Source organism: Chinchilla lanigera, unplaced genomic scaffold, assembly GCF_000276665.1.
Source record: "Chinchilla lanigera isolate Chin_1 unplaced genomic scaffold, ChiLan1.0 scaffold00022, whole genome shotgun sequence".
NCBI lineage: Eukaryota > Metazoa > Chordata > Mammalia > Rodentia > Chinchillidae > Chinchilla > Chinchilla lanigera.
The window spans coordinates 12,312,734-12,338,170 of NW_004955423.1; the positions used below are offsets into that span (position 1 = coordinate 12,312,734).

A 25,437-nucleotide genomic window follows, 5' to 3' on the forward strand; every position below is an offset into this window, starting at 1 on the left:
GAACTCTAGTTTCCATGGCCTGTCTTGGTGGAAAAACAGATGCAGGAGCAAGCAAGGCTGTAGATCCGAAAAAGACTGCTTCTGAGACCCCTCATTATTCTTTAGGTCCAAGTATGCAGCCTACCAATGCACCCCATTTTGGGGTGTCACGTGCTAAGCACCAACAACATGGCACTGTACGGCTGAGAGAATGTGTAGGCAAAGAGGCTGAAATAAGGTATTACTGATACAGAATGGATCTCACTTTTCTTATTCTTTTGTGATGTTATAGGAAGAACTCATATGGGAATCTAATATAATATTTTGAAGGGTAAATTACAAAAGAAGTCAATAAAAGAAAGTACCCTATAGAAACTTTTGAATACTCTTTATAAAATAATAGCAAAGATAATAATCAATCAGAAACCCATCACTTATCACCATGTCTTACCAATTCAGAGTCACATACTGTCAAGTATTTTTTTTATCAAAATATGAGTTTTAAAAAATCACATTTAGTACTCTCCATTTATCCTTACCCTTTTTAGAGGGATTGAAAAAGCCATAGGCCTGTTCATTGGTTACAATAAGTTTCATTGTAATTATAAAATATAATTCAGGAAAATTTTAATTATAACTTATAGGAAAAATAATGAAGAAGGAAGATGTTTGTTGTACCTAAAATAAGCCTGGTGTGAAAAGAAAAATCTCTTTAATTCTGAAGACGATGATTCGTAATGCATGTTCTGAGGACTCTTTGCCTGAGAATGACTTGGGAAACCTGTTAGGAATGCTGCAAATTCCTGGGATCCATGCCAAATCTACTGAGCTCTTTGCAGGGGAATTAAATTCAGAACCTGTTTTACGACATACATAGACACAGATTTTTCTGAGGTATGGATAATTTTCAGAGTCAATTTTTAAAGGGAAGCTTTAGCCTATACATGAATTTAGAACTACTGACCAAATCAAAGTAAATCAGTCAGATTAGGTAACTCTGAAGATGTGGAACAGACAGAAGTGAAGCATTTTCTGGTGTATCCCTGCTTTGAGCATCTTATCCTGTGCATGTCAGGCATTCAAGCAATATATATGAAATGAATGAAGAAATACAACTTTATCAAGTGTACAAAGACAAATATCACTTGGATGCAAAATATGCATGTTACCTTTCTTCACTGATCATAGGTCACTGCTAGGAAATCACAATTAGGAATAGTCAAAGCCAGCTGATCATTTCATGTGTCACACATATTCAATACTATTTGAGTTTTGTGTTTGTTTGTTCGGTACTGGGAATCAAACTCATGACCTTGCCTTTGCCAGGCAAGTGCTGTGCAGCTGAGCTATATCCCCAGCCTCAATACTAACCCTAACTATGGGAAGATAAACAGCAAGTAGAAGACAAGCTTTAAATATAACACCAAACTCTTTAGTACGTTTTTGTTAGTAGAACACATAGAGATATTGATTTTGTTAACAATTAGTTTTTTTTAAAAAAAATTAGTGTTATCCACAGTACAGTTTCTATATTTATTATCTCAAAAAATCAAGAATATGAATGTTTTCATATTATCATACTCAAGAAAGTTTACTTTTGGTAATGAGAAAAGTGAGATACTCATTTTCACATGTTTATTCGTTTACTTAGTTATTTAGCAAATACTTATTAATTGCCTATTTTGTGGATAGTTAAAGAAGATATAGTCCCTGCCCTTGTAAAACTTATAGCTTAGCCAGCCAGATGGCGCACACTTGTCGGTACTCTGGCCTACTCTACGGGCTGAGGCAGGAGATTCAAAACTTTGAGACCAGCTTGGGCAATTGAGCCAGACCCTGACTCTGAAAAAATGAACAAATGAACAAACAGCAAAAAGGAGAAGGAAGTGGCTATGCAGTAGAATTCTTGCCTAGAAAACAGTGGGTTCTGGTTTCAATCCTTAGTACCCCACAAGGACCAAAACACAAAACAAAGTAAACAAAGAATAAAGAAGAAAGAGTCATCGCATAAAATATTGAGAGAAATGGTTAAGTTTTATATCACAAAGAGATTAAGTTAAATAGGAACCTATGCACTTGCTGTGTCCTATTTAATGGGTAATCAGTAGCTTATCAGGGACTATGATTTTTTTTATTCTTAGGCCTCTGCCTTGAGCCTGCTCTGAAACCACATAATTGAACAGGTAAATAATGACCTTGACACTGAAGGTCAGGGATGAGCTGCAGGAATACTGCCTCCATTGACATTTTGGGACAAACCCAGAAGAAAACACTTTTTAATTTTTTTTCCCCTTAAGTCACAGATGGAGTGTGATGCTCTGATTTGGGTCTTACTCACTGGGAGTATTTGTGAACAAAAGACATTAGCATTTACATCAAATTCTCTCTTTGTTGAACCAAGCTGTCATAGGCTTAATAAACATGTACTCAAGTGTTTACAGACCATCAGTATAATCTGCAGAGATATTTCCCTTTCCTCTTATCTTTTGTCAGGGAGCCCTCCCTCTCTGCCATTGTTAACCTGGGTGTGCCTACAGCTGCTGCTTTCGTAACAATCTTTTTAAGCTCTTTAATAGTTTTGTCTACTTTAATGGACTAGCCTGGAACTACTGAGGCCACGATTGCATAATTTTAACAAAGAGATTACACACAGGCACACACTGGTGTCCCTTAATTAAGGATGTGATGAGTAGATGAAGGTATTTGGCAATAGCTGAAATCCACAAAGTCATTAAAAATTCTTCCCCGATACTACTAATTTGTTTGTAATAGCCTTCTAATTGCAGGATCTAAACAAAGACAAATGTGAGTAGGACTGTATGTAAAAAGTATCAGTCCTATCTTTTCTGGTTAAAACAATTATTTCCACTTCTAGTACCATGGAAATAAAGTACAGAAAGCTATGTCTCTGTGTGTGTGGTGGACAAGTTTCTAAGGCTCAGATGCCTTTCCTGAAAGGTGTTCTTCCTGTGTAAAATGTTTGTTGTCGCTTATAGGATTGTGTAGTCTAGGAGAAATAACAGAGGCGCAGGTGCTTTATGAATAATCAGATGGGAAATGGAAGATGATCAAATTTCCTCCTAGACTCTATGAGTCAAACGGGAATGACAAAAGATTTCCCTCTCAGTCCAGAGGAGAGTCAAACCTAACTTTAAAGTCTTGTGGGCAAATGATGATAATGCTGTGTATAAGTAGTATCCTTAAAGACATGAAACCTGTTTTTTAGATTTTTTTTTTTTTTTTACCCTATCATCCAAATACAGCCAGAGTTTGAGATTAAACTCAGCAGCTGTTTAACAGGGCCAGGAACACAGATGAACTCTAAGACATTTCCTTCAAGCAAGGTCATTTCAGCAAGGGGCGCATTTGGAATTCGCTGTGACAGAGTCAGAGGGAAGAGCGCCACCTGTCGGCCCTCCCAGCCGCCCTCCCGCACATCCTCCACCCGAGAGCTGCGTGAAGGATGCGGTTCCAGGTGGCCTGCAGCGCGCCTGAGCGTGCTGGTATCACGCTCTGGAATGGGAGGGAGACATATGCATTTTAATCAGTTTTTGAAACAACCAGGCTTCTCTTCTCATTTACTGGAATGGGGGGGAAAGTTCACTTTTATTACCTTAAAGATGCCAAACTGTGCCATTTTATGACTGTGGGAAGCTGGAAGTCATTTCCGAACTCTTTTGGCAAGGGTGCTATGGAGAGCATCCAACTCAGCCCTTTAAGTGTCTTCTGAGAACCACCACGCAGCCGGTGATTTACCGTCTTCAGGAGCAAAGAGGACCCTTTCCGTTCTGAAACGAAAGGCGAGGTGACGCGCTTAGAAGTGTCTCCATGAGGCTTAGGAGAACCGAGACAGCCCGAAGGTGGAAGAATGGGTCGGATCCCCACTTTCCAGGGTGCGCTTTTTAATCTGCTTGGGAGAGGACGCTGGCACCCTTACAAGTGGTGATTTGGGGGGTGTTGGTAGATGTGTGTTCAGGCCACGTGCACTCAGAGGGCCCCTCGTCCTCTGGCTGCTTGCAGCCTAAATGGGTTTTTGGGACAACTTCACAGCGAGTTCAGTGGCGTGGTTTAAACAACATGGACGGAGTGACGTGCACACGTATGTAGATGCACGCATGCACACGTCCATCCTGCGGAGATACCTAAACTTTATAATCACACATTCCACCTACTAAACAAAATTAAACAGCAATGAAAAGAGGCTTTATTTTTGCTTCTACTTTGCAACCAGAGATGGGAAGAATCCAGCTATCCTTTTTGCTCAGTAGCAATCAACAAGAATTTGAATTTTTGTGCTCTGTAGCTGACGCTTGACCTCGGGGTTTAACGTCATGTAACTGGGGGCTAACTATTGGTTATCAGTTAAAATATCTTCACACACACATGTGTTTTACGCCACGTTATTTTCTGTTGTTGGGGATTGAACCCAAGATCTCCTGTGTGCTACGTATCAGCTCTACCACTGAGCCACATTCCCAGCCTTGTCAGCACTCTTCTGTTTGGAGACTTGGTCTGGCTAGTTGGTGGATATGGTTCACAGCTCTAAGCCCTTGGTCACTGGAGGCAAAAACACTGTAAGAGGGAAACAAGATATGGTGTTCACTACTAGTCAAGAAATACATTGCACTCTTTGTGACTAGACCAACGTTGGCACCCAGTGGGCTCTCTATAAATGTCTGATAAGATAATGAATGGTAGATTACATCACTGTGGGAAATAATTAGTCCATCACATCCGAAAATGAGAAGCTGTCTGGTAGTGTAAAAGAAAATCTGGAAAACTTTTCTTCACAAAAATCTGTGAACTACTAATTTCAAGTAGAAAGGCTGGCTAATCTTGATTTGCTTTTATATTTTTCAGCTTTGATGAATATTGTCCAAATCAACTCTCAAAGCAGTGAATCATTTTTCTCTGATTATAAACAACCTAAAAATCTTTCATGGAGCAACGTCTCCCTAGTAATTACATTTTTTTTTTGTCTGTGCTTGTCTTTATTGGTAGTGCTGGAGATTAAACCCAGGGTCTCACACTGGTAAGCACTCTACCAGTGAGTTACCCCAGCCTGCTGATAACATTGTTAATAGAGTGTTTCGTTAGTTATTTGTATTTGTGTATTTGTTTTTGTGATGCTGAGGGTGGAACTCAGGGCCTGGCACATGCTAGGTAAGCCCTTTACCACTGATCTGTGTTGCAAGCCCTTAACAGACTAGTGTGGTCATAAACTATACCATAAAGTTATCCACAATGGTGTCCTACAGTTTTCAAATCTTCTTTTATTTTATTTTTTAATTTTTTTGTTTTGTTTTTCTTCCGGTACCAGGAATCGAACTCATGACCTTGCACTTGCCAGATAGGCGCTGTGCCGCTGAACTAAATCCCCAGCCCTCAAATCTTCTTTTAGAAATTCATGTTTTCTTACAGTGCCGTGGTTATTGATGAGGAAACCACAGGCTTCTTTTTTGTTTTGCCAGGTAGTCTTCTGGCACTTGGAGTGGGCATAGTATTAAATTCTTGGGAATATTAAGTGGTCTGTTCCTCATTAGCACAGGATGATATATCTATTCTCACACGAAGAAGTCATGCATGGCTGGAGCTCAGAATGTCATACTGCTTTTTACTGCTAAACCAAGTCGGAGCAGCAGAAGCCACATCTTTTGGTAGCACCTGCCAGGCACTTGGGTGAGGGAAGGGGAAGGCTCTGCCGAGACCCTCGGGAACCCAATGCTGTCCTATCCAGAGGTAACAGGGAGACCAAATGTCCCTTCCCTTTATAAGGAGTAAAGTCAATATACATAATAAGAGAATAGGGAAAATTTCCCAGAGCAAATGCAATCCCTAGCTTGCTGAGTCATCATTAATGGCCATTAAAAGGAAGCAATAGAAAAACAGGATTTTACGATAAGATAGGAAAATGACTGGGCTTTTAAAAATGTATCTCTTTATGGAAATATTTCCAGATAAAGCTGGTACATGTGCTGAACTGACTCATACATTTCCTGTAGGTATATGTCATTTATTCACTTATATCTCTCTCTGTCCATCCGTCCTCTATCTAATCATCTATCTATTCCAACCAGAGTATTTGTAAGTCATTTCATTCTTTCCTTCACTTATAAATCTAGGTTGTTTTGGGCAGCACTATCACTAATGACAGATCTAGAAGATGGGGTCCATTCTCTCAGGGATCTTAGAGTTCCCTGGGAGAAAAGATGAAGCATTTCAGCCCCACACAGGGTGACAGGTGATATGAAAGCACTGAGCAATGGTGACAGAAAGGCTTGGAAATGGGATGCTGGGTGCAGGGAGGCTGACGGAAAAGATCTGACCGAGATCTAAAAGGTAAGTAATAAGAATTGCATTGGGGCTGGGGATTTAGCTCAGCAGGCAAAGCGCCTGCCTGGCAAGCGCAAGGTCGTGAGTTCGGTTCCTGGTACCGGAGGAAAAAAAAAAAAAAAGAATTACATAGATACTGGAGAGGAAATGTAGACAAACAGCATGGCATACACAAAACATGTTGTCATTTTTGTTCATTTATATTGACGGAGTAGCAGTTTAACAGAATCTACTCCTTTCCAGAAGACATGATATAAGAGTTCAATTAAAAATCACTTGTTGCATGGGGGTATACTCAGTGGTAGAGTGCTGGATTTAAATAGGCAACAGGCTGTAGAAGAGCTCAGTGCTTGCAGGTTCTGTCTCTGGAAGCACATTTTTGGGTCTGAATCATGACTCTTACTCCTTTCCAGCTGCCAATTTGGAGGATTAAACTTCTCTCTGCCTCAGTTTCCCTTTTTTCAAATTAGGAATAATAACTGTATGTCATATAGTAATATGTGAATTTATGCATGAAGCAATAGATTAGTGTCATATTATCCCTTTGCTTTAATAACATTATTGATGAACAATAATTGACTATGACAACAATATTGATATTATTAGTTATCTTTTGACAGGATGTCTGAGTACTGTCACAAATAAAGATTTATTACATTCAAAAGCCAGAAGATTCATCTTTCCAAAAAAAATTAAAACAGTTTGTATAAGACAGGAGGGGCAGGGGGCTAGGGATTTAGCTCAGCGGCACAGCGCCTGCCTGGCAAGTGCGAGGTCATGAGTTCGATTCCCAGTACCGGAAAAAAACAAAACAAACAAGCAAAAAAAAAAAGACAGAAGGGACACTAGGAATTCATTTAGATGCTTTGAGTCCAACTTCTGCTTTGCTATCCTTCCACCTGGAGACCTTTACCAAGTTGCTCAGCGCCTCTGCTATGGTTCTTTAGCACACATGCGGACACCAGTATCCCTCAAGGTGCTGCTGGAGTGTTCAGTGGGATGGCATGGATGCGACTGGACCATCGAAGGTTTGTCTTGTCATGCAGTAAAGCTCTGCACATGCTAAGAAAATATAGATATGGCTAATCTAAGCGTGATGAAAAACATCTTTCCCAAAATACGTCCGATAGTTTGAGAGATCGCATATAAATATTCTCATCTGCATGCGCCGACTCTGGAAAGCACTCCTGAATGTTACTGCTGACTTTGATAGCCTGCCTTTGCATCTTTGCCAGAACTTGCTCTCTGGTTGCTGCTATTCATAGAATGCCCTTGGATAATGTGATAGGTTGCAGTGAAACGACTGCTCCAATCATTCTGGGGGTAGTAATAATGGGAACTAAAATGGTCAGCAGGAGAATGAACTAAGCTTAGACATCTAATAAAATCTCTCTCTATATATATATACTTTGTCCTTAGAATAACCTAAAAGAAGATAACATAATCCTCTATGAGTAGATAAGCATTAAACATGCTAACATAAAATAAATTTCCTGGGCACAGATAATATATGCTTTGAAAGACCACTAATCTTGCATGGGATACAAATTTAAAATGACTCAAAAAATCTAAATGGTAGGAAAACAGCACTAAGTTTTTTACTGGATTTTTTTTTTTTTTTTTAAATTGCAAATACTGCTATAGGGCTGAGAAGCCAGCCTACTGAAGCAGTATGTATAGCCTGGCTTTCAATAAATTCTACCTATCATCGTGTTGCGAATACTCTCAAAATCTTTGGTGTCTCAAACATCTTTGCTACTCTGCCTCCACATAACAATTACTTAATACTGGTACATCTAAGGCCAGGGCTTGTTAGTCTGCCTGAAGGAGGGCAGAAGTTCCAGGGTGGCATAGCTTCTATTTTATTAATTTTTTTTTCTTGCCTGCAACCTGATTTCTTGTGGGTCTGACCTAATTCCTTTGATGCCTGGGGCTTGGAGGCCAGTGCTAATCTGCATTGTAGTGGAAAGGTGGGACAATTGAAAGAAAAATAAAGGAAATAAAGCAAAACATTCAACCAATCAAAATAAGTATTATACAAACAGAACCTTTTTTGTTTTACTCTATCTTCTATAGAGAAACCTAAATTTAACACATGGTTTCAAATACATGTTTCACCTCTGTCTTAATTCATTTTTAGATAGCTAATAAAATATTTTGTGACTAGTACAGGAAAAGAAAAGAAAAGGCACTAGCTGAATGCTAATTGTTAGGATGGTAAAATGAATTTCAGTGTAAGAAAAAAAATATCTGTTTTTGAGAAATATGTCCTGCCCTAGAACTCATAATGATGGAAAAGATTTGCCCTGACTCTCACGGAGGATAGTCTAAGCTTTGTTGTTAAGCTTTGGAACGTGATGAGATTCAGAGTTTCCTAGACCTGTCAACTAATTTATTGTTCCCAGGTTCTTTTTCCCTTTGGGAAGCGGGTTCTTCTTTCTGCTCAAATATGCGTTCAACATCTTGTACTCATTAATATACCAAAGGCAAAGGCTACCGGGGCAGATTTTCAAAGTGTCTTTGCTCTCTTGATTTTGGATTACTATGAATCCAAGAGGAATGGGAAGGTGAAATTTATCCTTCTTTGCTAACGAGTGGCATACTTCTTTCTTCAAGATGTTAAGAAGTTGTAATTTTGTTTGCATGGATTTACAAAAAGGAGGGGATTCACTTGTGATTTGATTAATGAAGATTATTGGTAGACCAGCTCTCATCAGGAGCGATGTACTTTGAAGCAAGAAAATGGTCAGTAGCAATAACTGTTCTCAACACAGTAGCTAGCCTTGTTAGAGGGATAGTTTCACTTCACAAATATTTGAAGTCACTTGGTGCCCAGTCTCGCAACTTGGTATTCATTTGACATCCAAATTCATGTTTCTTTTGTTACTGGGAATCAAACTCATAACCTCACCCTTACCAGGCAGGCACTTATGCTGCTGACCTATATCCCCAGCCCCCCAAATTCATGTTTCACAGCCGTGTGATTATCCACTGTGTCTTACATAGAAGGGTTCCTCTGAAATACAGAGCTACACCCTGAGCCTACACTCACTGCCTAATAGACATAGCTTGGCTCCTGGGATACACTTGCACATTTAAAGTATTTATGTCGGGGCTGGGGATTTAGCTCAGTGGCAAAAGCGCCTGCCTGGCAAGCGCAAGGTCGTGAGTTCGGTTCCTGGTACCGGGGAAAAACCAAAAAAAAAGTATTTATGTCAGGCAATTGTTTAAAATCATTTCTTTATTCATCAGATATACAGAACTGCTAATCGATACAAATGTATATGCAGTGTGTGCTCCTCGAAGGATGGTGACTGTCTTCTTCCTATTTTTTAATTTGTATTATATCTTATTTTTGTTTATAATTTTAATAGTGGTTATAGCAGTGAACAGGAAAATGATTGCTACACAGATACTGAGCAAGAGAGATGAAGAATAGGGGTTTGGAATTCAAATAATTCACAGCCTAGAAAACTATCATAGCCGTTGTCGATAGTGGGTGGAAAATTAGTTCATGTTATTAGATGTGTGTGTGTGTGTGTGTGTGTGTGTACTGCTGCTGTATTTTAACAAAAGTCTGTGGAATCAGCTTTTCACACTGATGGAAAATTTGGGCTGTTCACTCTAAACATTGCTTTTCCCAGGCCTGGAAAGGTCATTTCAAAACAGCTTAAATCCCCCTCACATCATTTCCTACTTGATTCAAAGAAACAAAAAATCATATATTGGTACGAACTGCTACTACTTTACTTCATTGGTCCCTTCCACGTAAATTAATGAGCATCTAAGAGCGGGAAATCCAGCTATAATTCGGGAACTCAAACATTGCATTAGTTTCCCTTTGGCAGAGATAGCTGAAACAAACTCATTTTTAGTAGTTTATACTGCTCAGCTTTGAATCTATTATGGTTTGTGCATTGGGCAGGTAAAAGATTAATTTGTGTTTGTAAATGTGCACACCCTTGGGGGTAGTTGTATTTTATGCACAGGTGAAAAAGATCTTTTGGCAGCAAATCTATGGAGCTGACATTTTTATGCCTTTTTTTAAAAGCAAAAGTGTAAGCACATGAAGAGAAGATTCACACTTTTAAACTGTTCCCCTCATATTTTTGTTTAATATTATAATTTATGTGGTTCATAAACCAGCATTAGGTATAAACTTTATATGTATATACATACATTTATTTTCCTAATACACCGCAACTTTTATTATCAAGTACAGGAAAGGTATGATTTATTCCTATTTTATTAATTCAATGACCCATTCATAAAAGATGCTTCCGATTATAGAAAAAGAAAATGTTGAAAATGAGCATTGCTATCTCACAGCGAATCTAGGAGAGGCTGCTTATATTCTTGCTATGTTTTTGCAAATGTGAACAATTATGACGAATATCTAATAGATGGGCTTTATATAAGGTTCGCTCTGTCAAAATTCCTGTGCATGCCATTTTCTTTGTACAGAATTCTGATGAGCAGCGTGTGTTGCTGTGGAATTCCTCGAGCGAGCTAGACCTAATGCTGCTGCTGATGACCGCAGCAATTACAAACACAATAGCTGTACATCGCCCCAAATGAGATCCGAACTCCTGATAAAAGGAAGACCGGACCTCTTCCTTTTTCCTGTGTGTGTCTGGGTAATAGCCTCATCGTCTGTAGCTAACAGACAAAAATGCAACGAGGGGATTCTGTAACGCAAGAGATAGTGAAACAGAAGCAAAATTGCTTTCGTTTCTCCTTACTAATGCTAACCCCTTTCTCAGATGATCTTGGCAGCTTTACCTTTCTCTAATTTTGCTAACGTCTCACAGATACAAAACCGCAACCCGGACCTTCCAGCTCCTGCCTCTCCCTTGTTTCCTCCTTCCCGCTGTTTCATTGCATTTTCTTATGTGCATACCACCAAGTCCTCTTGGACGTATAATAAGATTTGTGCCAGACTATGTTTCTTGGCTTTAATGGTTAGTTAGCTTTCCAGAATACACATGCTGCTTTCTACATGCTTTTATTACTGACATCATGAGAATGCAGAGCTCCTATGTTTACAGTTGGGTGTTCACCCTTAAATAAAAGCCATGAGATCAGGTTGTTTAAGACAATCTTTGAAAAGCAGAATAAAAACAGCTGTTATCTGCTTGAACCATTTCATTTTCTTTCATGATCTGAATGATAATGATGTGTAACAGTGGGCAGTCTCAGGCTCTCATTATTCTCCGTACATCAGAGCCTCTTTCAGGTTGGAATTGGGTCTCCATCCTGGAGTTCCAACAGGATCTTTTCAACCTCACTTCTAACAGGTGTTGGTGTTTGGGGGAGGGCGGGAAGGGAGGATGAAACACCTATACTTGTTCCTCACTGACCCCCAGATTCAGGAGGCTGGTTTTCATTGGCAATGCGGGTTTCAAAAATCAAACCAGGTCCTCGTTGAAAATCTCTCTCACCAGAAACAGATTACAAATATTTCCACATGTCAAACAAATGAACAATAGGGTGGTCCTTATTAATCAAAGCTCTTCTAAACTGAGTGCAGATGGTAACAGTGAACTCCTCTTCCATGATTCCTTGCAACAGGAGGAAATGTTTCTTGCAGAAAGGCATATTTCTTCGAGAGACACCAGAGGAGGCATGAGACCCTCAAACCAAGTAAAACCGAAATGAAAAAACAAAAAAGATAAATAAATAAAAATTACAAAATTCCGTTATCCTCCATGATCCAAACTTGGAGGCTGATCGTGCTTATTTCCAGTCAACACTCCCTCATCACAAGCTGTTTCTGAACATTCTGCGGCATTTGCCTAGAGACTGACAGGCTGAAATTGGTTTCAACCTCCTGAGTCTCTTTTTCATATTGCAGATGTTGCTGATTGGGGAGCAGAGTTCTGCTTTCCCCCGAAAGCCAGTGATTTCCAGGCTCCGGTGACATCTACTACTGAGAGTACAAACTCCTCTTTGACAACAGTGCCATTTGTTATTTTTAATTAATAGGAAAATATTGATAGCAATAGTTGAAATTGCATTCTATTCAAAACCTGAGAGGGAGAACCATCAGAGAGGCAAGGTCATCGACAGATTTGCCAGGATGCCTGACCCAGGGTGCCTTTCCTTTCCCTTACCTGTGTCCCCTAAGCCTGCTGAGTAGCAGGGAGCTGGATGGGGACCCTCCTGAGAAACAAAGACTCCTTGGGACTTTCTTTACCACCATGTGTTACTACTTATGAAGATTGTATTTCAGATGTTTTAGCAAAATTGATTTCACTTCTCCAGTCGAGACTGGTGCTATTATGCTCCTGTATAGTCAGACCTTCAAGGAAATGGATCAAAAGACTAGCAAGATGTCACTAGGTTCACACCTTATCTCAAAAGAGTGTTAAGCCTAAATTGTATTTGAAAGGTGAAAATTCTATTGTGAAGCCCTTAACACAAAGCGTCTGTGATTTCCGCTGATAAAGTAACCCCATGTTGTAAAAACTTTACAGTCTCTCCCTTTCTCTCTCTCTCTTTCTCTCTCTCTTGTTCTCTCTCTTTCTCTCTCTCCTTCCTTTCAGACTACAGCTAGGAGTTTCCCTCCTCCTGGTCTATTCTCAGAGAAGGGCAATCATCCAAATAGTTTAATGTCTGGTTAAAGATTTTTAACATCTCTTCTCAAACTTTTCCAAGATAATTACAATACAGATGAGAAAATTTTCTACTAATAGGTCAAATATATGTGTGAAATCACAGATTAATTATAATCTTTTTTGAGAGGACTAAGTTTTATAACTTTTCATGAGGAGATAATGTTTTATTGGATTTAAGAGGAAATGAGACAAATTTATCATATATAAGAACGGTTATCTTACATGACATAATCATGATTCCACAGTGACTTTTTGGGGGAGGGAAGGAGGTTATTCCATTGATTTTGAAGAACTTAATACAAAAGACTTTATGAAAACAGTCTCTAAAGCCTTAAAATTGTACAATATTTTGTTTAATATATATAATTAAAATATTTTAGCACCCTAGGTATTTCTCTCTATGTTTGGGAGTACAACCAATTCTAAATTAACACAAAATCTTTGGCAAGGGCCAAAAGAAGACTTCATCCTCCCAAACTTCTTGTGGCATTGAATATGTGCTCATATCTTACTGAAATACGCTTTCACATAGAAAGTGAAAGCAAGCATGCTCCCATCACAGAGTGGGCATTCCTCAGAAAACACTTGCATATGCCTAACAAGGCTTGCTAGGAACCACCATAAAACTCAGTGCAGTTTGTGTACTTTGTGGAGTCAATTAAATACAGTAATGTTTTTGTTGAGAAGAGAATGAAAAATTACTCCAGTAATGGAGTTTCCACACTACCTAGAAATGCCTAAGAAATTGTCTTAGAATGTCACCATGGCTTCTAGGATGTTTACCAGTAGCCAAGATTACGTTCAGTTCAGTTATCATTATAGTATGTTGAGTATTATTTATATAACCTCATTGATCTTCTTTTGGCTATTGTTCAATTGTAATTAAGTTAAAAACAAAGAGATGCCGCATATCTGTCTGTTAAAGGGAATTAATAAGAATGTATGAGAGAAAAGAAGAGAGGGTGATTATTTTGATGGGCAAGTAAACAATAAAGAAAAAAGAAGAGGCAATCTAATTCTTCAATAAAAGAATATTAGACAGCAGGAAATGGAATGATTCCTCATAAGAACACGGGTATATAGGTGATGGAATACAGCAGTAGTAAATATTTTAAAATGTTCACTACCCCTCAGACATTTCATTCAGGGCTTTATGTGTATTCTGACTGAATACATAGAATACACGTATGCTCTCTGGTGAAAGCATAATTTCTCGGTTTGAATGTGAGTTTGCCTGATTACTGGTTGAGCAATATCAGCCATATAACTTAGCTTCTGTGTCCCTGTCTCCTCATGTGTAAAATGTGTTTTAAAAGTCTTCGGAAAACCTTCATACAAAAGTTCTTGGAACAGTTTGTGGGATCGTCGAAACACAACATAAGTGTTTATCACAAAATATTCTCATGACAGTTATCTATGATGAAAAGCATTATTTTTATTTTAAAGCTAAAATGATCCCAGGCCCCAAAGTTGATGCATCTTGTGTAAGATGGGACAGCCAATGATGGGCAAGTGAGGTGGGTATTCCGTATGTCTGATTCTATTTTCTTTCTTTTTTTGTCTTTTTGAGACAGGGTCTAGCTATGCAGTTCAGGCTGGTCTTAAGTTTACTTTGTAGTCCAGGCTGGTCTCGAACTCACAACAATCTTCCTGCCTCAGCCTCCTGAGTGCTGGGATTACAGGTGTGGGCCACCACGCCCAGCAATATGTCTGATTCTAGAAGTCATAGCCTCACTGTGCTGGAGAGAAATCAGTATTCATGATTACCAAACAGGAAACTATCATGAGAGCCTCTGATAAACATCAAAGACATTGACTTCGCGTACCACTGTCTTTATCATCTTTGGGAAGAATAGCAGGAGGTAGGTAAATGAAAAAAAAAAATGGAAACATAAAGTGCAGACCTGTATGTAAATGTACATCTTTTTCTTCGCAACACTCATTTTTTAAACTAGTTTTTCTTTTCCAGGAATACCCACTAACTCAAACCTTGATGATAACAGTGTTCCGTATGGCAACTTAGAAGTATCATCACTAGAGAAAAAGTGGCATGTAAATATTTATTGTTTCTATTTAGGGAGTAATTATTCATTGTCAGGTTCAACTCTTCAAGGACAGCTTCTCAGATTCCTCTGGGTAGATCAGACCTGTTGGCCTGATCATCTCTCAACAAATGAACCTTCCCTTCCTACACTTGTTAGCGTTACTATTACGTATTTAAACAAGCAATTGTTTGAAGAAATCAATGTCTACTACACTGCCAGCTCCATGAATTTAGAATGTTTTGCTGATACTCTTATCTCCAGCATGTAAAGTAGAGACCAGCTGTTCACTTGATGTTTGCCAAGTAAATCAATGAAAATCTCTGGCCTAAAGGGCTGTTTGGGGCAACGGTGATGAGTTTAAATAAAGACAGGTGCGTGTGCATGGGATGTTGGAAGCGCACAGAACAAGAACACAGTGTGGCCGATGGTATTTTAAGGTTGTTTTGAGAAGTACTTATAGAAGAAAGATACTGCATAAAAAATTGGAGACAATGGGAAAAATAAGATCAACTTTGGGAAAAAAAGTTATGTTGCTTCAGAAGATGGTAGGATATTCAGGAGAATTTTTTTTGTTGTTTTTTACAGTCTGTTTTGCAGTTTTGTGTTGAGTCCCTTTTTCCTAATCTTATTAAATCAAGCTGTCCATGGTTAGAACCCACAGGTTAGGAGACTGTCTACCCGGAGGGTGGATGGCAGCAGTCATATCATCTTTATACGGTGGATTCTTGGAATGAATCAAGGGATCATCACCCAGTGACCTCTGGGTGCAGGAACTGGTATGTGATTAATCAAAGAGGCACTTTCTTTGTTGAACTCTGGAGAGAAATTTCTGTACCCGGCAGGTGAAATAACATACAAGGGTGCCTGGCAGGCAGAGCGGTATATTCCCTCCTGACCTTAATTTTCCAAAGATACCGTGTTGTCTGTTTGTGAGCATGACATCCTCAGTGGGAAAAGTACCAGGCTAAGAAAACAGCAAGGATTCTATCAGATACCTTTTTTGGTGTAAGGAGATACTTGTGTTCACATTTGGTTAAGGAAAGAGGCTGGATTTCACTGTGTGTGAGAAAGAAGAAAGACAGACTGATGTGGCTACCTGTATTCAAAGAAAGTGTGCCATCTACTAAATTTTTCCTTGCCAATTTATATCTGTTTCGCTTACTACTCTTGGAATTACAAAACACAATTACTGGTTTTAGTCCTTTAGAGAGAGAGCCTGATTATCATATTATTTCTTCTCTATGGCTGAACAAGTGATTAGCTTCAAAGGGAAGCTGTTTCTAGGGATTTAAGCATAATATATATTTGGGTTGATTTTAAATTTAGGTTTTTCTCCGGTACCGAGAACCGAACTCACGACCTTGCGCTTGCCAGGCAGGCGCTTTTGCCGCTGAGCTAAATCCCCAGCCCCTTGATTTTAAATTTAAAAGTTAAAAATACAGTACAATTATGTGGGTTGTGTTCTCCTAAATAGACAATCCCCTAATGCCCTACAAGTTTGAGTAGGTAGCTGAGGATGCTACTGCTTAATTATTTCATAAACAGCTAAGATATATCTAGAAGCTCACTGGAAACAAATTTTCAGAAATCAAACAGACTTGTGAACACTTTCAAAATGAGCAGAATGATAGTATGGACAGAGTAAGTGTTCAGATATTGGCTGCTAGACTGATGTATATTTATTACATCAAGTAGATTCCTTGTGTGCTATCTTCATGCATACATTGCATAGAGCCCTTCTCAATATTGTTTGGCTGTGTGATTTAAGAAAAATCGTACATGATGGAGGTGGAGAGCAGCATCTTCCTATTTCTTGATTCATAAGGATCTCTCATTGATGTGTTTTTCCCCATTGTTAAATCAAAAGACAGTGATGCTCAAGCAATTAAGAAGAGAAGGACACAGCTTTCAGGAGGCTGAGGCAAAAGGAGTTTGGGCTCAGCCTGGGCAACGTGATGAGACTGTCTCTTAAAAGAAAAAAAGAGAAAAGGAAAATATGAACATCAAAATGGGAAAGGCAGCTTATACAATTGTTTCTCACCAAAAGTTACGATGGCAGAGGCTTTATTGAGAGAGCAACAGAATAAGAAGAGATAAACTGTTGAACCTCACCTACTAAGTTATTTATTGTTACTTTACAAATGCTTTTCAATGTTGCTCATGAAATTCTATATATGTATAATGATTTTTCTGGGGCATGAGTCTTTGTGTTTTTTTTCTGAATCTCTTGGAAAATGATGTTGTAATCACCAATCTCTTTGACACCCCGAAATGATAAGAACAACTGGGATTGTTTAAATATTGCTTGCTGAGAATTTCTGAATTGTTAAAAATATGATTGCTAATAGAATTTTTACAATGCAATTTATCTCTTCTGTAATGAGAAGCCAGGGAACTGGTTATAGTTTTTTCTTCCTCCTTTTCTTTGTAACATTAGATCTCCATTGGAGAGAAAAAGAAAAACAGCTGGAACTTATAACTATTTGGAAACATCAACAATGTTGAAATTTACACTCCCATGTGCAGATGTTATCAGACAATCAAAAAAATGTGTACAAACAGAGAAAGAGGAAAGCCATTGTATTGAAGAATGATCCAGTTGGATGGGACACAAAAAGTTACACTTGTCCTTTTTCTGAAGAACACTGTTAATCAATAAGATGAGGTAAATTATATTAGAACCAGAATTTGCAAAAGATTTTCTAACTAGGTGATAAATACCACCTATACCAGATAATTGGCTTCATGAGACATGTAAACTCATTCCCCCATTATGTTATGTATGAGAGATTGAATTAATAAAGAGAAACTCTGCCAGTTGGCACTCTATTTGGATTTCAAGTTGATAGTCAGACATGTATCTTCTACATACTATTGGACACGGTCATTTAATAATATGCTTCCTGCAGAGAGCTTGCTCCAAGTCTTCCTCTGCTAATTTATATCCTGCTTATCTAATAGAAATTGGTTAATCCAAGTATGGTATGTGGGATATGGGATTAGACTAATATAACTCAAATATAATTTTTTTTTTTGCTTCCTTGGGGCTTTATCTGTCAAGCTAGCTTCTTTGTTAGCATTAGCTTGCTTCTTGAGCATAATTTAGCAGAAAATGGTAAAAATAGATGAGGTTTAGTATCCATAAAGACCCTAAAGTGTCAAAATTACATGGGAAAGGAGGTACAAAACATAATAACTTAAATATATTCGAAAATTTCCTCCAAAAATGAGTATTTTTTATTCATTGTGTCCAGGCAAGTGGTTTATTCTTAAACCCTGAAAGGGTTGTTCTGCCTCCCCCTAAGGATCTAGAGGGGAGAGAAGAGCAAGAGGCATGTTATTTGGCACTTCTATGCATGCTTTAGGGATGTTAGTACTGTCTATATTTGAAAACAACATTTGCTTGTACAAGCAGTATAGTGAGTGGATCACACTATGGGCAGTGGGATGAGGTGTCCTGGGTTTAAATCTTGGCTCTTTAGTTTGGAGTTACGCGTCTTTGTGAGTTATCTTCTCCCTGGCTCATGCTTCTCATTATCAAACTGGAGATAATGATTGGTTATGGATACTAAGTAAGATGGGCTACATGAAGGATACAGTATAGTAAGTAAAGTACCTCTCATCAAGGTAAGTCTTTAATGGTATCAATTAATATTTTGTTATTTTCATTATTTTATGTGCATTCCCCAAATCACTGATGATAGTAAAATCCTTTGTTCCTGGATAGTCTCTGTTTCTCCTTTATAGAAAAGAAAGCCAGATAGACATTTTCTCCTGAGAGAAAAGACATTAAATAGCATTCCATGTAGCAGAGAGTTGGAAAGACTGTGGAGTGGAAGTGGTGGAATTGTCAGGTGTTAGCCTGCATTCACTGTAGACAGACTTCTGCCAGGATAAATCCCTGATGCATTCAGAGGTCACATAAGCATGAATAAAGGAGCAGAGGCCTTGCTGGAGAGGTGGGAGCAGAAAGATTAAAACCTTCCTTATTTTAGAAGCAAAATAGGTGAGCCACAAGCAAGAAATGACTGTGAAGTACCTGAAAACTGAAGCTCATTTGCCACCTTTACTTGTTTTACTTTTTTCTTTGGTAGAGTGTTAGCAGGAATGCCTGGGCAACCTGCATAGATTGGTAGAGGAGCAGCACCTCTAGTTCCTCACTTTCAGTGTTAACATTAAACAGCGAAATCACAGGGGAGCTCTTTGATAGCACCACTCGCTCCCTTGTGCTATAGTTGATGTTAAAGTGGCTGCCTGTAGCCACGCAATCACATCTTCCTCCTGTACCAAAATCCTGAATGTACAGCAAGTACTCAGAAAATGAATCTGCTGCATCAATGAATCAATTTTGGAGAGTTCCAGAAAAGGATATTCATTTATCTCATTTGTTAGCAAACTTGATTGCCTTTTCTGCTTCAAAGCAGCATATGCTAACCCAGAGTTTAAAATGGATTTCTAACTCAGTGGTTACCAAATGACTTTTACAAGAGGATTTCCTTTAAGTGTCAAAAATTCCATGAGTATTTGTACTTGAATTATGTCTTGATTGTGGAAATATGTGACACAGCAGCTGCCAAAGAAGCTCCCACATATATTCAGAATTGATAACATAAAGGACATTTGCGGCAGTATCTCTGTAATATTAAAACAATTGAAAACAAGTTTTGAAAATATAGACCAAAAAAAAAGAACATAGCCGGATGTGGTGGCACACACCTGTAATCCCAGCACTTGGGAGGCTGAGGCAGGAGGATCGTTGCAAGTTCGAGGCCAGCTTGGGCTACAAAGTGAGCTCAAGGCCAGCCTGAACTGCATAGCGAGAACCTGTCTCAAAAAGATAAAAACAAAAACAAAAACAAAAACAAAAACAAAATATATATATATATATGTATATAATAAACGTCCACCCATAGTTGATTGGCTAAATAAATTATGTTACATTCATGGAATGAAACATTTTGGAGTTCTAAAAAAGTTGGTAAATCAATATATACTGATATAGAGAATGTCTGAGATATATTAAGTAAGAACGTCAAACGGGCTCCTTTGGGTCACTTTTATGAAAGATCCAATCCTAATCAGGAGAGCTCAAGACCCAACTATTTCCAAAGATGAAATCATCATGTTAGGGGTTACAATTCTAGAACATGCGTGAGAGGGAGGGACATATGCATTCCGACAATTGCAATTTATCACCACAGAGACCAAGAGAGAAAAAGAAAGGAAAAACAACTCATCTAAAGGAAGCTGCAACCAAGATTTTTATAGAGTTGCTGCCTTCACTATGAATTCCTTTCTTGTCCATCGACCTTCAATCTATGAATTTGATTTGAGGTGGTCCTAGATAATTTGCCTGTAGCAAATGAGTATATGTTCTCTCTGGAGAAGGCCTCCCCATCATAGACCTGAAGAAATTCTCCTGAATAAATATAGAAGGGAAGAAGGTACTATGAGTAAGTATCAGAAGCAATAGGTCTACTGACTTCAGATATTGGAAGTAGCAGTCAGAGATTGCAATTGTCATTGCCACAGTTAAGGGATGAAAATAGCTTTGAGGAACTGAAACTATCAAAAATAACCTAAGGGCTGGGGATTTAGCTCAGTGGCACAGTGCTTGCCTGGTAAGCATGAGGTCATGAATTTGATTCTCAGTACTGGAAAAAAAAAACAAGAAAAAAAAACAAAAATAACCTAAAAGTCAGGCATGGTGGTACATGTCTATAATCCCAGCACTTGGGAGGCTGAGGCAGTAGTATCAACATGAGTTTAAGGCTAGCCTGGGCTACATAAATGAGTTCAAGGCTAGCCTGCAGTACACAATGAGACCCTGTCTCAAAAAAAAGAAAAAATCAAACAAATGATTTAGAATGATTTAAAATATTTGAAAGAAGCATCTTTTTTTTTTTTTTTTTTTTTTTGAGACAGGGTTGTCTTTCTACAGTTCAGGCTGGCCTTGATCTCACTATGTGGCCTGGGTCGACCTTGAACTTGTTGTGATCTTCCTGCCTCATCCTCCTGTGTGCTTGGAAAAGTAGGTGTGTGCCACCATGTCAGGAAGGAAAAAACCATTTTACAAGTTTTTTTTTTTTTTTTTAAATACACTTTAAACACAAAAATGAAAACCCAATGGGTTGACTTAACAAAGCATAAAACACTGGTAATGAGAGCTCAGAAATATTATTTGGAGCAAATCATGGAGAAATAAACATGGAAAATACACAGGAAAAAGTGAAGACATAGAGCACAGAATGAAGAATTCCGGTACAGGATGCAGTCCCAGAGGAGAGTTGTGAGAGGATTAGACAGAGGCATTACTTGAAAAGGGCTGAGAATTTCTCTCAGTTGACACAAGACATTAATCCATGGACTCCAGAGGCCACATCTATTACCAGGCAGGACAAATAGAGAGAAAGCCATATTGCTTACATTATTGTGAAATTGCACATTGCCAAAACCACAGTCCCTGGCAGTCAGCAGTTAGCAGTTAGTTCACAAATACATTTGGATGAGTGAATTTATTGGTAGTTAAGGTTAGAGGCTTTAAAATGAGGCTGCCTGTTCAGTCACATGGCATCAGTCAAACTGGTTCATCTGTCTAAAATGTATTCTGTGAAAGAGGATGACAGCAGTATTTACCTCATATGAGTACTGAAAGGGTTAAATGTATATTTAAGGCATGTGAACTGCGGGAAATACATGAAAATATGCTGTAAAATATAATTTACCACTTTTGTTATAATCTAAAAAATAAATGACAGTTTGGATAATTCAGCATTTATATATAAAAATTATATTATTTTCCTCATTTTGAAAGGTTATTTTGTAACAGAATCACTATTCTGATATAATCTGTTTCTTTATAGTCTTGAGTTATTCTTTGTGTATGTGTGTGTGTATGTGTGTTTTCTCATGCTGGAGAATGAACCTAGGGTTTCATTCATAATAAAAACTGAGGAACACCTACTCTGGGGCTCTGATCTTAAATAATTTTAGAAAAATACTGATGAATGAAGTATTCTGTGAGGTATAGTGAAGACTCAAAATGGCAGTGAGAGCAATTTAGGGCAGACTCAAAATGGCGGTGGTAACAATTTAGTGCAGACTCAAGATGGAGGTAATTGCAATTAACATTGGTTGACATCAGTTTTCCATGTCCAAATACACTGTTCCGTGACTGACTTTGCTAACATTACCAGCCTTTAGAGAATAGGTAACTTTCTGTGAGATCACAAACCTCAAGCAATCTTAGCTGATTTTAATTCTGAAAATAAAGAGCAACTTCTTTTTAAGTTAGGACTACATTAAAATTGATTCAAAAACAGCCATAACTGTCTAATACTTGTGACATATTGCCTAAGTGTGCCCAAGGTAATGTGAAAAAAGCATTGGTTTCAGTTATTCTCATGCAATACACAGTGAATATTGACAAAGTGTAGCAAAGGAGAGCACTGAGAGCCTTAGAGATGACATAAGATTTAACAGGGTGTAATTTTGAAAGTGTGTTTTCTATTCATGAGAAGGGTAACCATAGCCATATTTCATAATGGTCCCTGATTCACTGAGCAATTTATTTGGCACTGTTTGTTTCAGACTGGTCAAGGATCTTTTAATCCTACTATATGCATGCTCCATAATTTCCTCTGTAATATATTCTTCTGTAAAACATGAACAAGAATGGGGGATTCTGGTAACATGGAGTTCCAGGACAAAGATAATGCATATTTATAGTCTGTTACCAAGACAATCATAGTATATTCACCAGAATTTGGTGATGAGTCTGCTGTCATGCAACAAATAGAGAAAATGACAAATACACACACACATGCACACACAAATGGTCTGAGAAAAGATAATATGGAGGTTTAGAGATAAAACTATTTTAATTACCACCTTACCCCACTCCGAGAAGTGTTGGTCACCTTTGAAACCCAGGCCAAATCAACTCGCCTAAATGAAACGGTCTCCTGCTTACTATTTTTATTCTATTAGGGTCCTTTATAAAAGAGGTTGTGTCTGATTTATTTCATTTAGATAGAAGAATAGTCAGACATGCCATTAGATTACCTTTGAATTTGACCTTGCACTTTTCATTTTTTATGGTAAAGAATAGGGCACTTTTCAGGAAAAAGAAATGAAATTCTTTCAAGTTAGAGACATTGAAACCTAATAGATTGTGCTATTTAAACAGAAAACAAATTAAGATTGCTCTGGAGCCAATTTTTTTTTTTTTTTTTTTGTAATTAGTCACAAGTTCCTAGAGGACATTAGACAATTATAGAAATATACTGAGCTATGTGGTCTCAGACTTCAAGTTAACACTTTTTTTCCTGGTGTCTGAAAACCTTTCATTTTCTCTAGCAATTATTTCTGGGACTATGCTTTTTTTTTTTTTTTTTTTTTTTTTTCTCCTGTGTAAATCCTTACAATGTACTTAGTAACAAGCAGCACTAGATTCTCATAAAGTACAACTGTTTCCTTAGTTTTCTTAAAAGGAATCATCTTGATATAAATACTGCAGAGTGTCTCTTTTTATTTTAGTTCATAATAAAATATATATGTCATTATCAACGTACTAACTCATTTTCCAATTGTTTTCCTAAGTAATTACCATAACTTTCCTTCCAAGGCAGGCATTCCAGTTTCTGTAAGTAATATCTAAAGATATTTTTCCTTTGCTACTCTCCCTGAAACAATGGTTAATGGCTGCTGTTAGGAAATATTTCTGTATATTTTGCCTATGTAATTATTGTATTTATCCTTTCACACTGATGTGTCACTTGAGCTGCTTTTTCTCCTTTGATTTAATGTAGATGACATCACCCAGAAATTGTGAACAGGTCAAATATTCACAATTTTTCACATTGCATAAATATAGTAACATGAGCATCTTTCATGATTTCATTTCATGTACCCTTTGGAATTTATTTCAAATTTAGACACCATGGGCAATTTTAAAACTGTATTTTGTGCTCAGGTTATATTCACATGGCTTTATGATTTTCCAGTATTCTTTCAAACCCCCAAAGCTATATCTCACTAAGGAAAAATAGTGGGTTTTACATAAATTTATAGAACCATCACTTTTATATGGCCATATAATAAAAGGACATGTGGAAGTAGTATTGATAAAACTTGAGTATTCTCTTCAGGTGTGCAGAAGAACAAAGGAATGGAATATTATGGCCCCTTTTTATATATTTATCAAAGACTACCTGACTACAGGCAACGTATGCAGAACTGACCACAACTTGGTATCTGTTGGACAACCACCGAGGTTACGCTAACAATTAGGTCATGATGCTCAAAGTAAGTAGGAGGAAGATCAAGATATTTTTATAAGCATTCGTAATTGGAAATGAAGAAATTTGAACATTGTTTCTGAAACCTCCTGACTTAAGTGGAAAAATTGATAACTATAGTGTCCCTTTTACCCTAATCTGTTACCAAGTGCATTATGAAGTAGCCTTTCGACCCCCTTTCCAGCGTGCTGGTGATTGCTGATACCCTGTCATTTGTGCTGTCAATGATCAGTTAATTCCACTGTTTCCAATCATATGCCAGTAAAACTTCCTTAAAAGGATATAAGGTAGAGCAGTGGTGGCCATCTTCTGGCATGCATGTTGCTTTTCCCTTAAGACAAAAGATGTTAGTGTCTGAGTCTTTTTTTCTAAAGTAAAACTTCAGTCTTTGGGTTGAATCACAGTGTTGGTGCTTTGCAATAAATAAGTGGGGTTGGGGTTGCAGTTTTGACACTTGGTCTCTAAAAGTTTCGCTTCACTGATATAGAGAAATATGGTGACAATGGCTGAAATAGTATATTCTTATATCACATCTTCTAGAATCTTTTTACTTTTTATAATTTTAAAAACATGAGTGTGTGTTTCATTTTTAAAGATTAATATTAAGTGGTAAAAAGTGTAAGCAATAAGAAAGTCACAAAGTGAAAATAGACATCTCTTTTTTTCTGCCTCCTTCTGTTCTCCTTTCTCTGTTACCCTTTGCACAGTGTGACAAGTTACTACACCGACCCACTTTTTAACCACTCACAAACATATTTCCTCAACATGTAGTACTATGGCTCAGACCATTCTCATTTTTTGCCTGGAGCACTGGGGATAGAACACATGGCTCCGAGTATGCTAAGCAAACTCTCTACCACTCAGTCACACACTGACCTTTCTCATTTTTAAGAGTTGTATAACATGCACTTCCAAAGCACTCTATAATTACCCCACCCAGTTTTCAACTAATAGGCATTAGATTGCTTCTAATTATTTTTTATGATAAGCAAAGCAGCCATTCAAATTTTGATATATTTGTTTGGACACGTGTGTGAGAATTTCCATAGAAAAATATTTCTAGAAATGAAAATACTGAGTACTGAGCTGGGCATGGTGGCGCATGCCTGTAATCCCAGCACTTGGGAGGCTGAGGCAGGAGGATCATTGCGAGTTCGAGACCAG

The 25,437-nt window shown here is 37.9% G+C and overlaps 1 long non-coding RNA gene across 1 annotated transcript in view; it reads right to left on the reverse strand.

Annotated features, from left to right (window-relative positions):
• The window catches only part of LOC106148553, a 130,106-nt gene that overhangs the window by 28,387 nt on the left and 76,282 nt on the right, over nucleotides 1-25,437 (reverse strand). The window contains exon 2 of the long non-coding RNA XR_001234105.1: nucleotides 3,593-3,767. This is a non-coding gene — a long non-coding RNA (uncharacterized LOC106148553). The remainder of the gene's footprint in view (nucleotides 1-3,592; nucleotides 3,768-25,437) is intronic.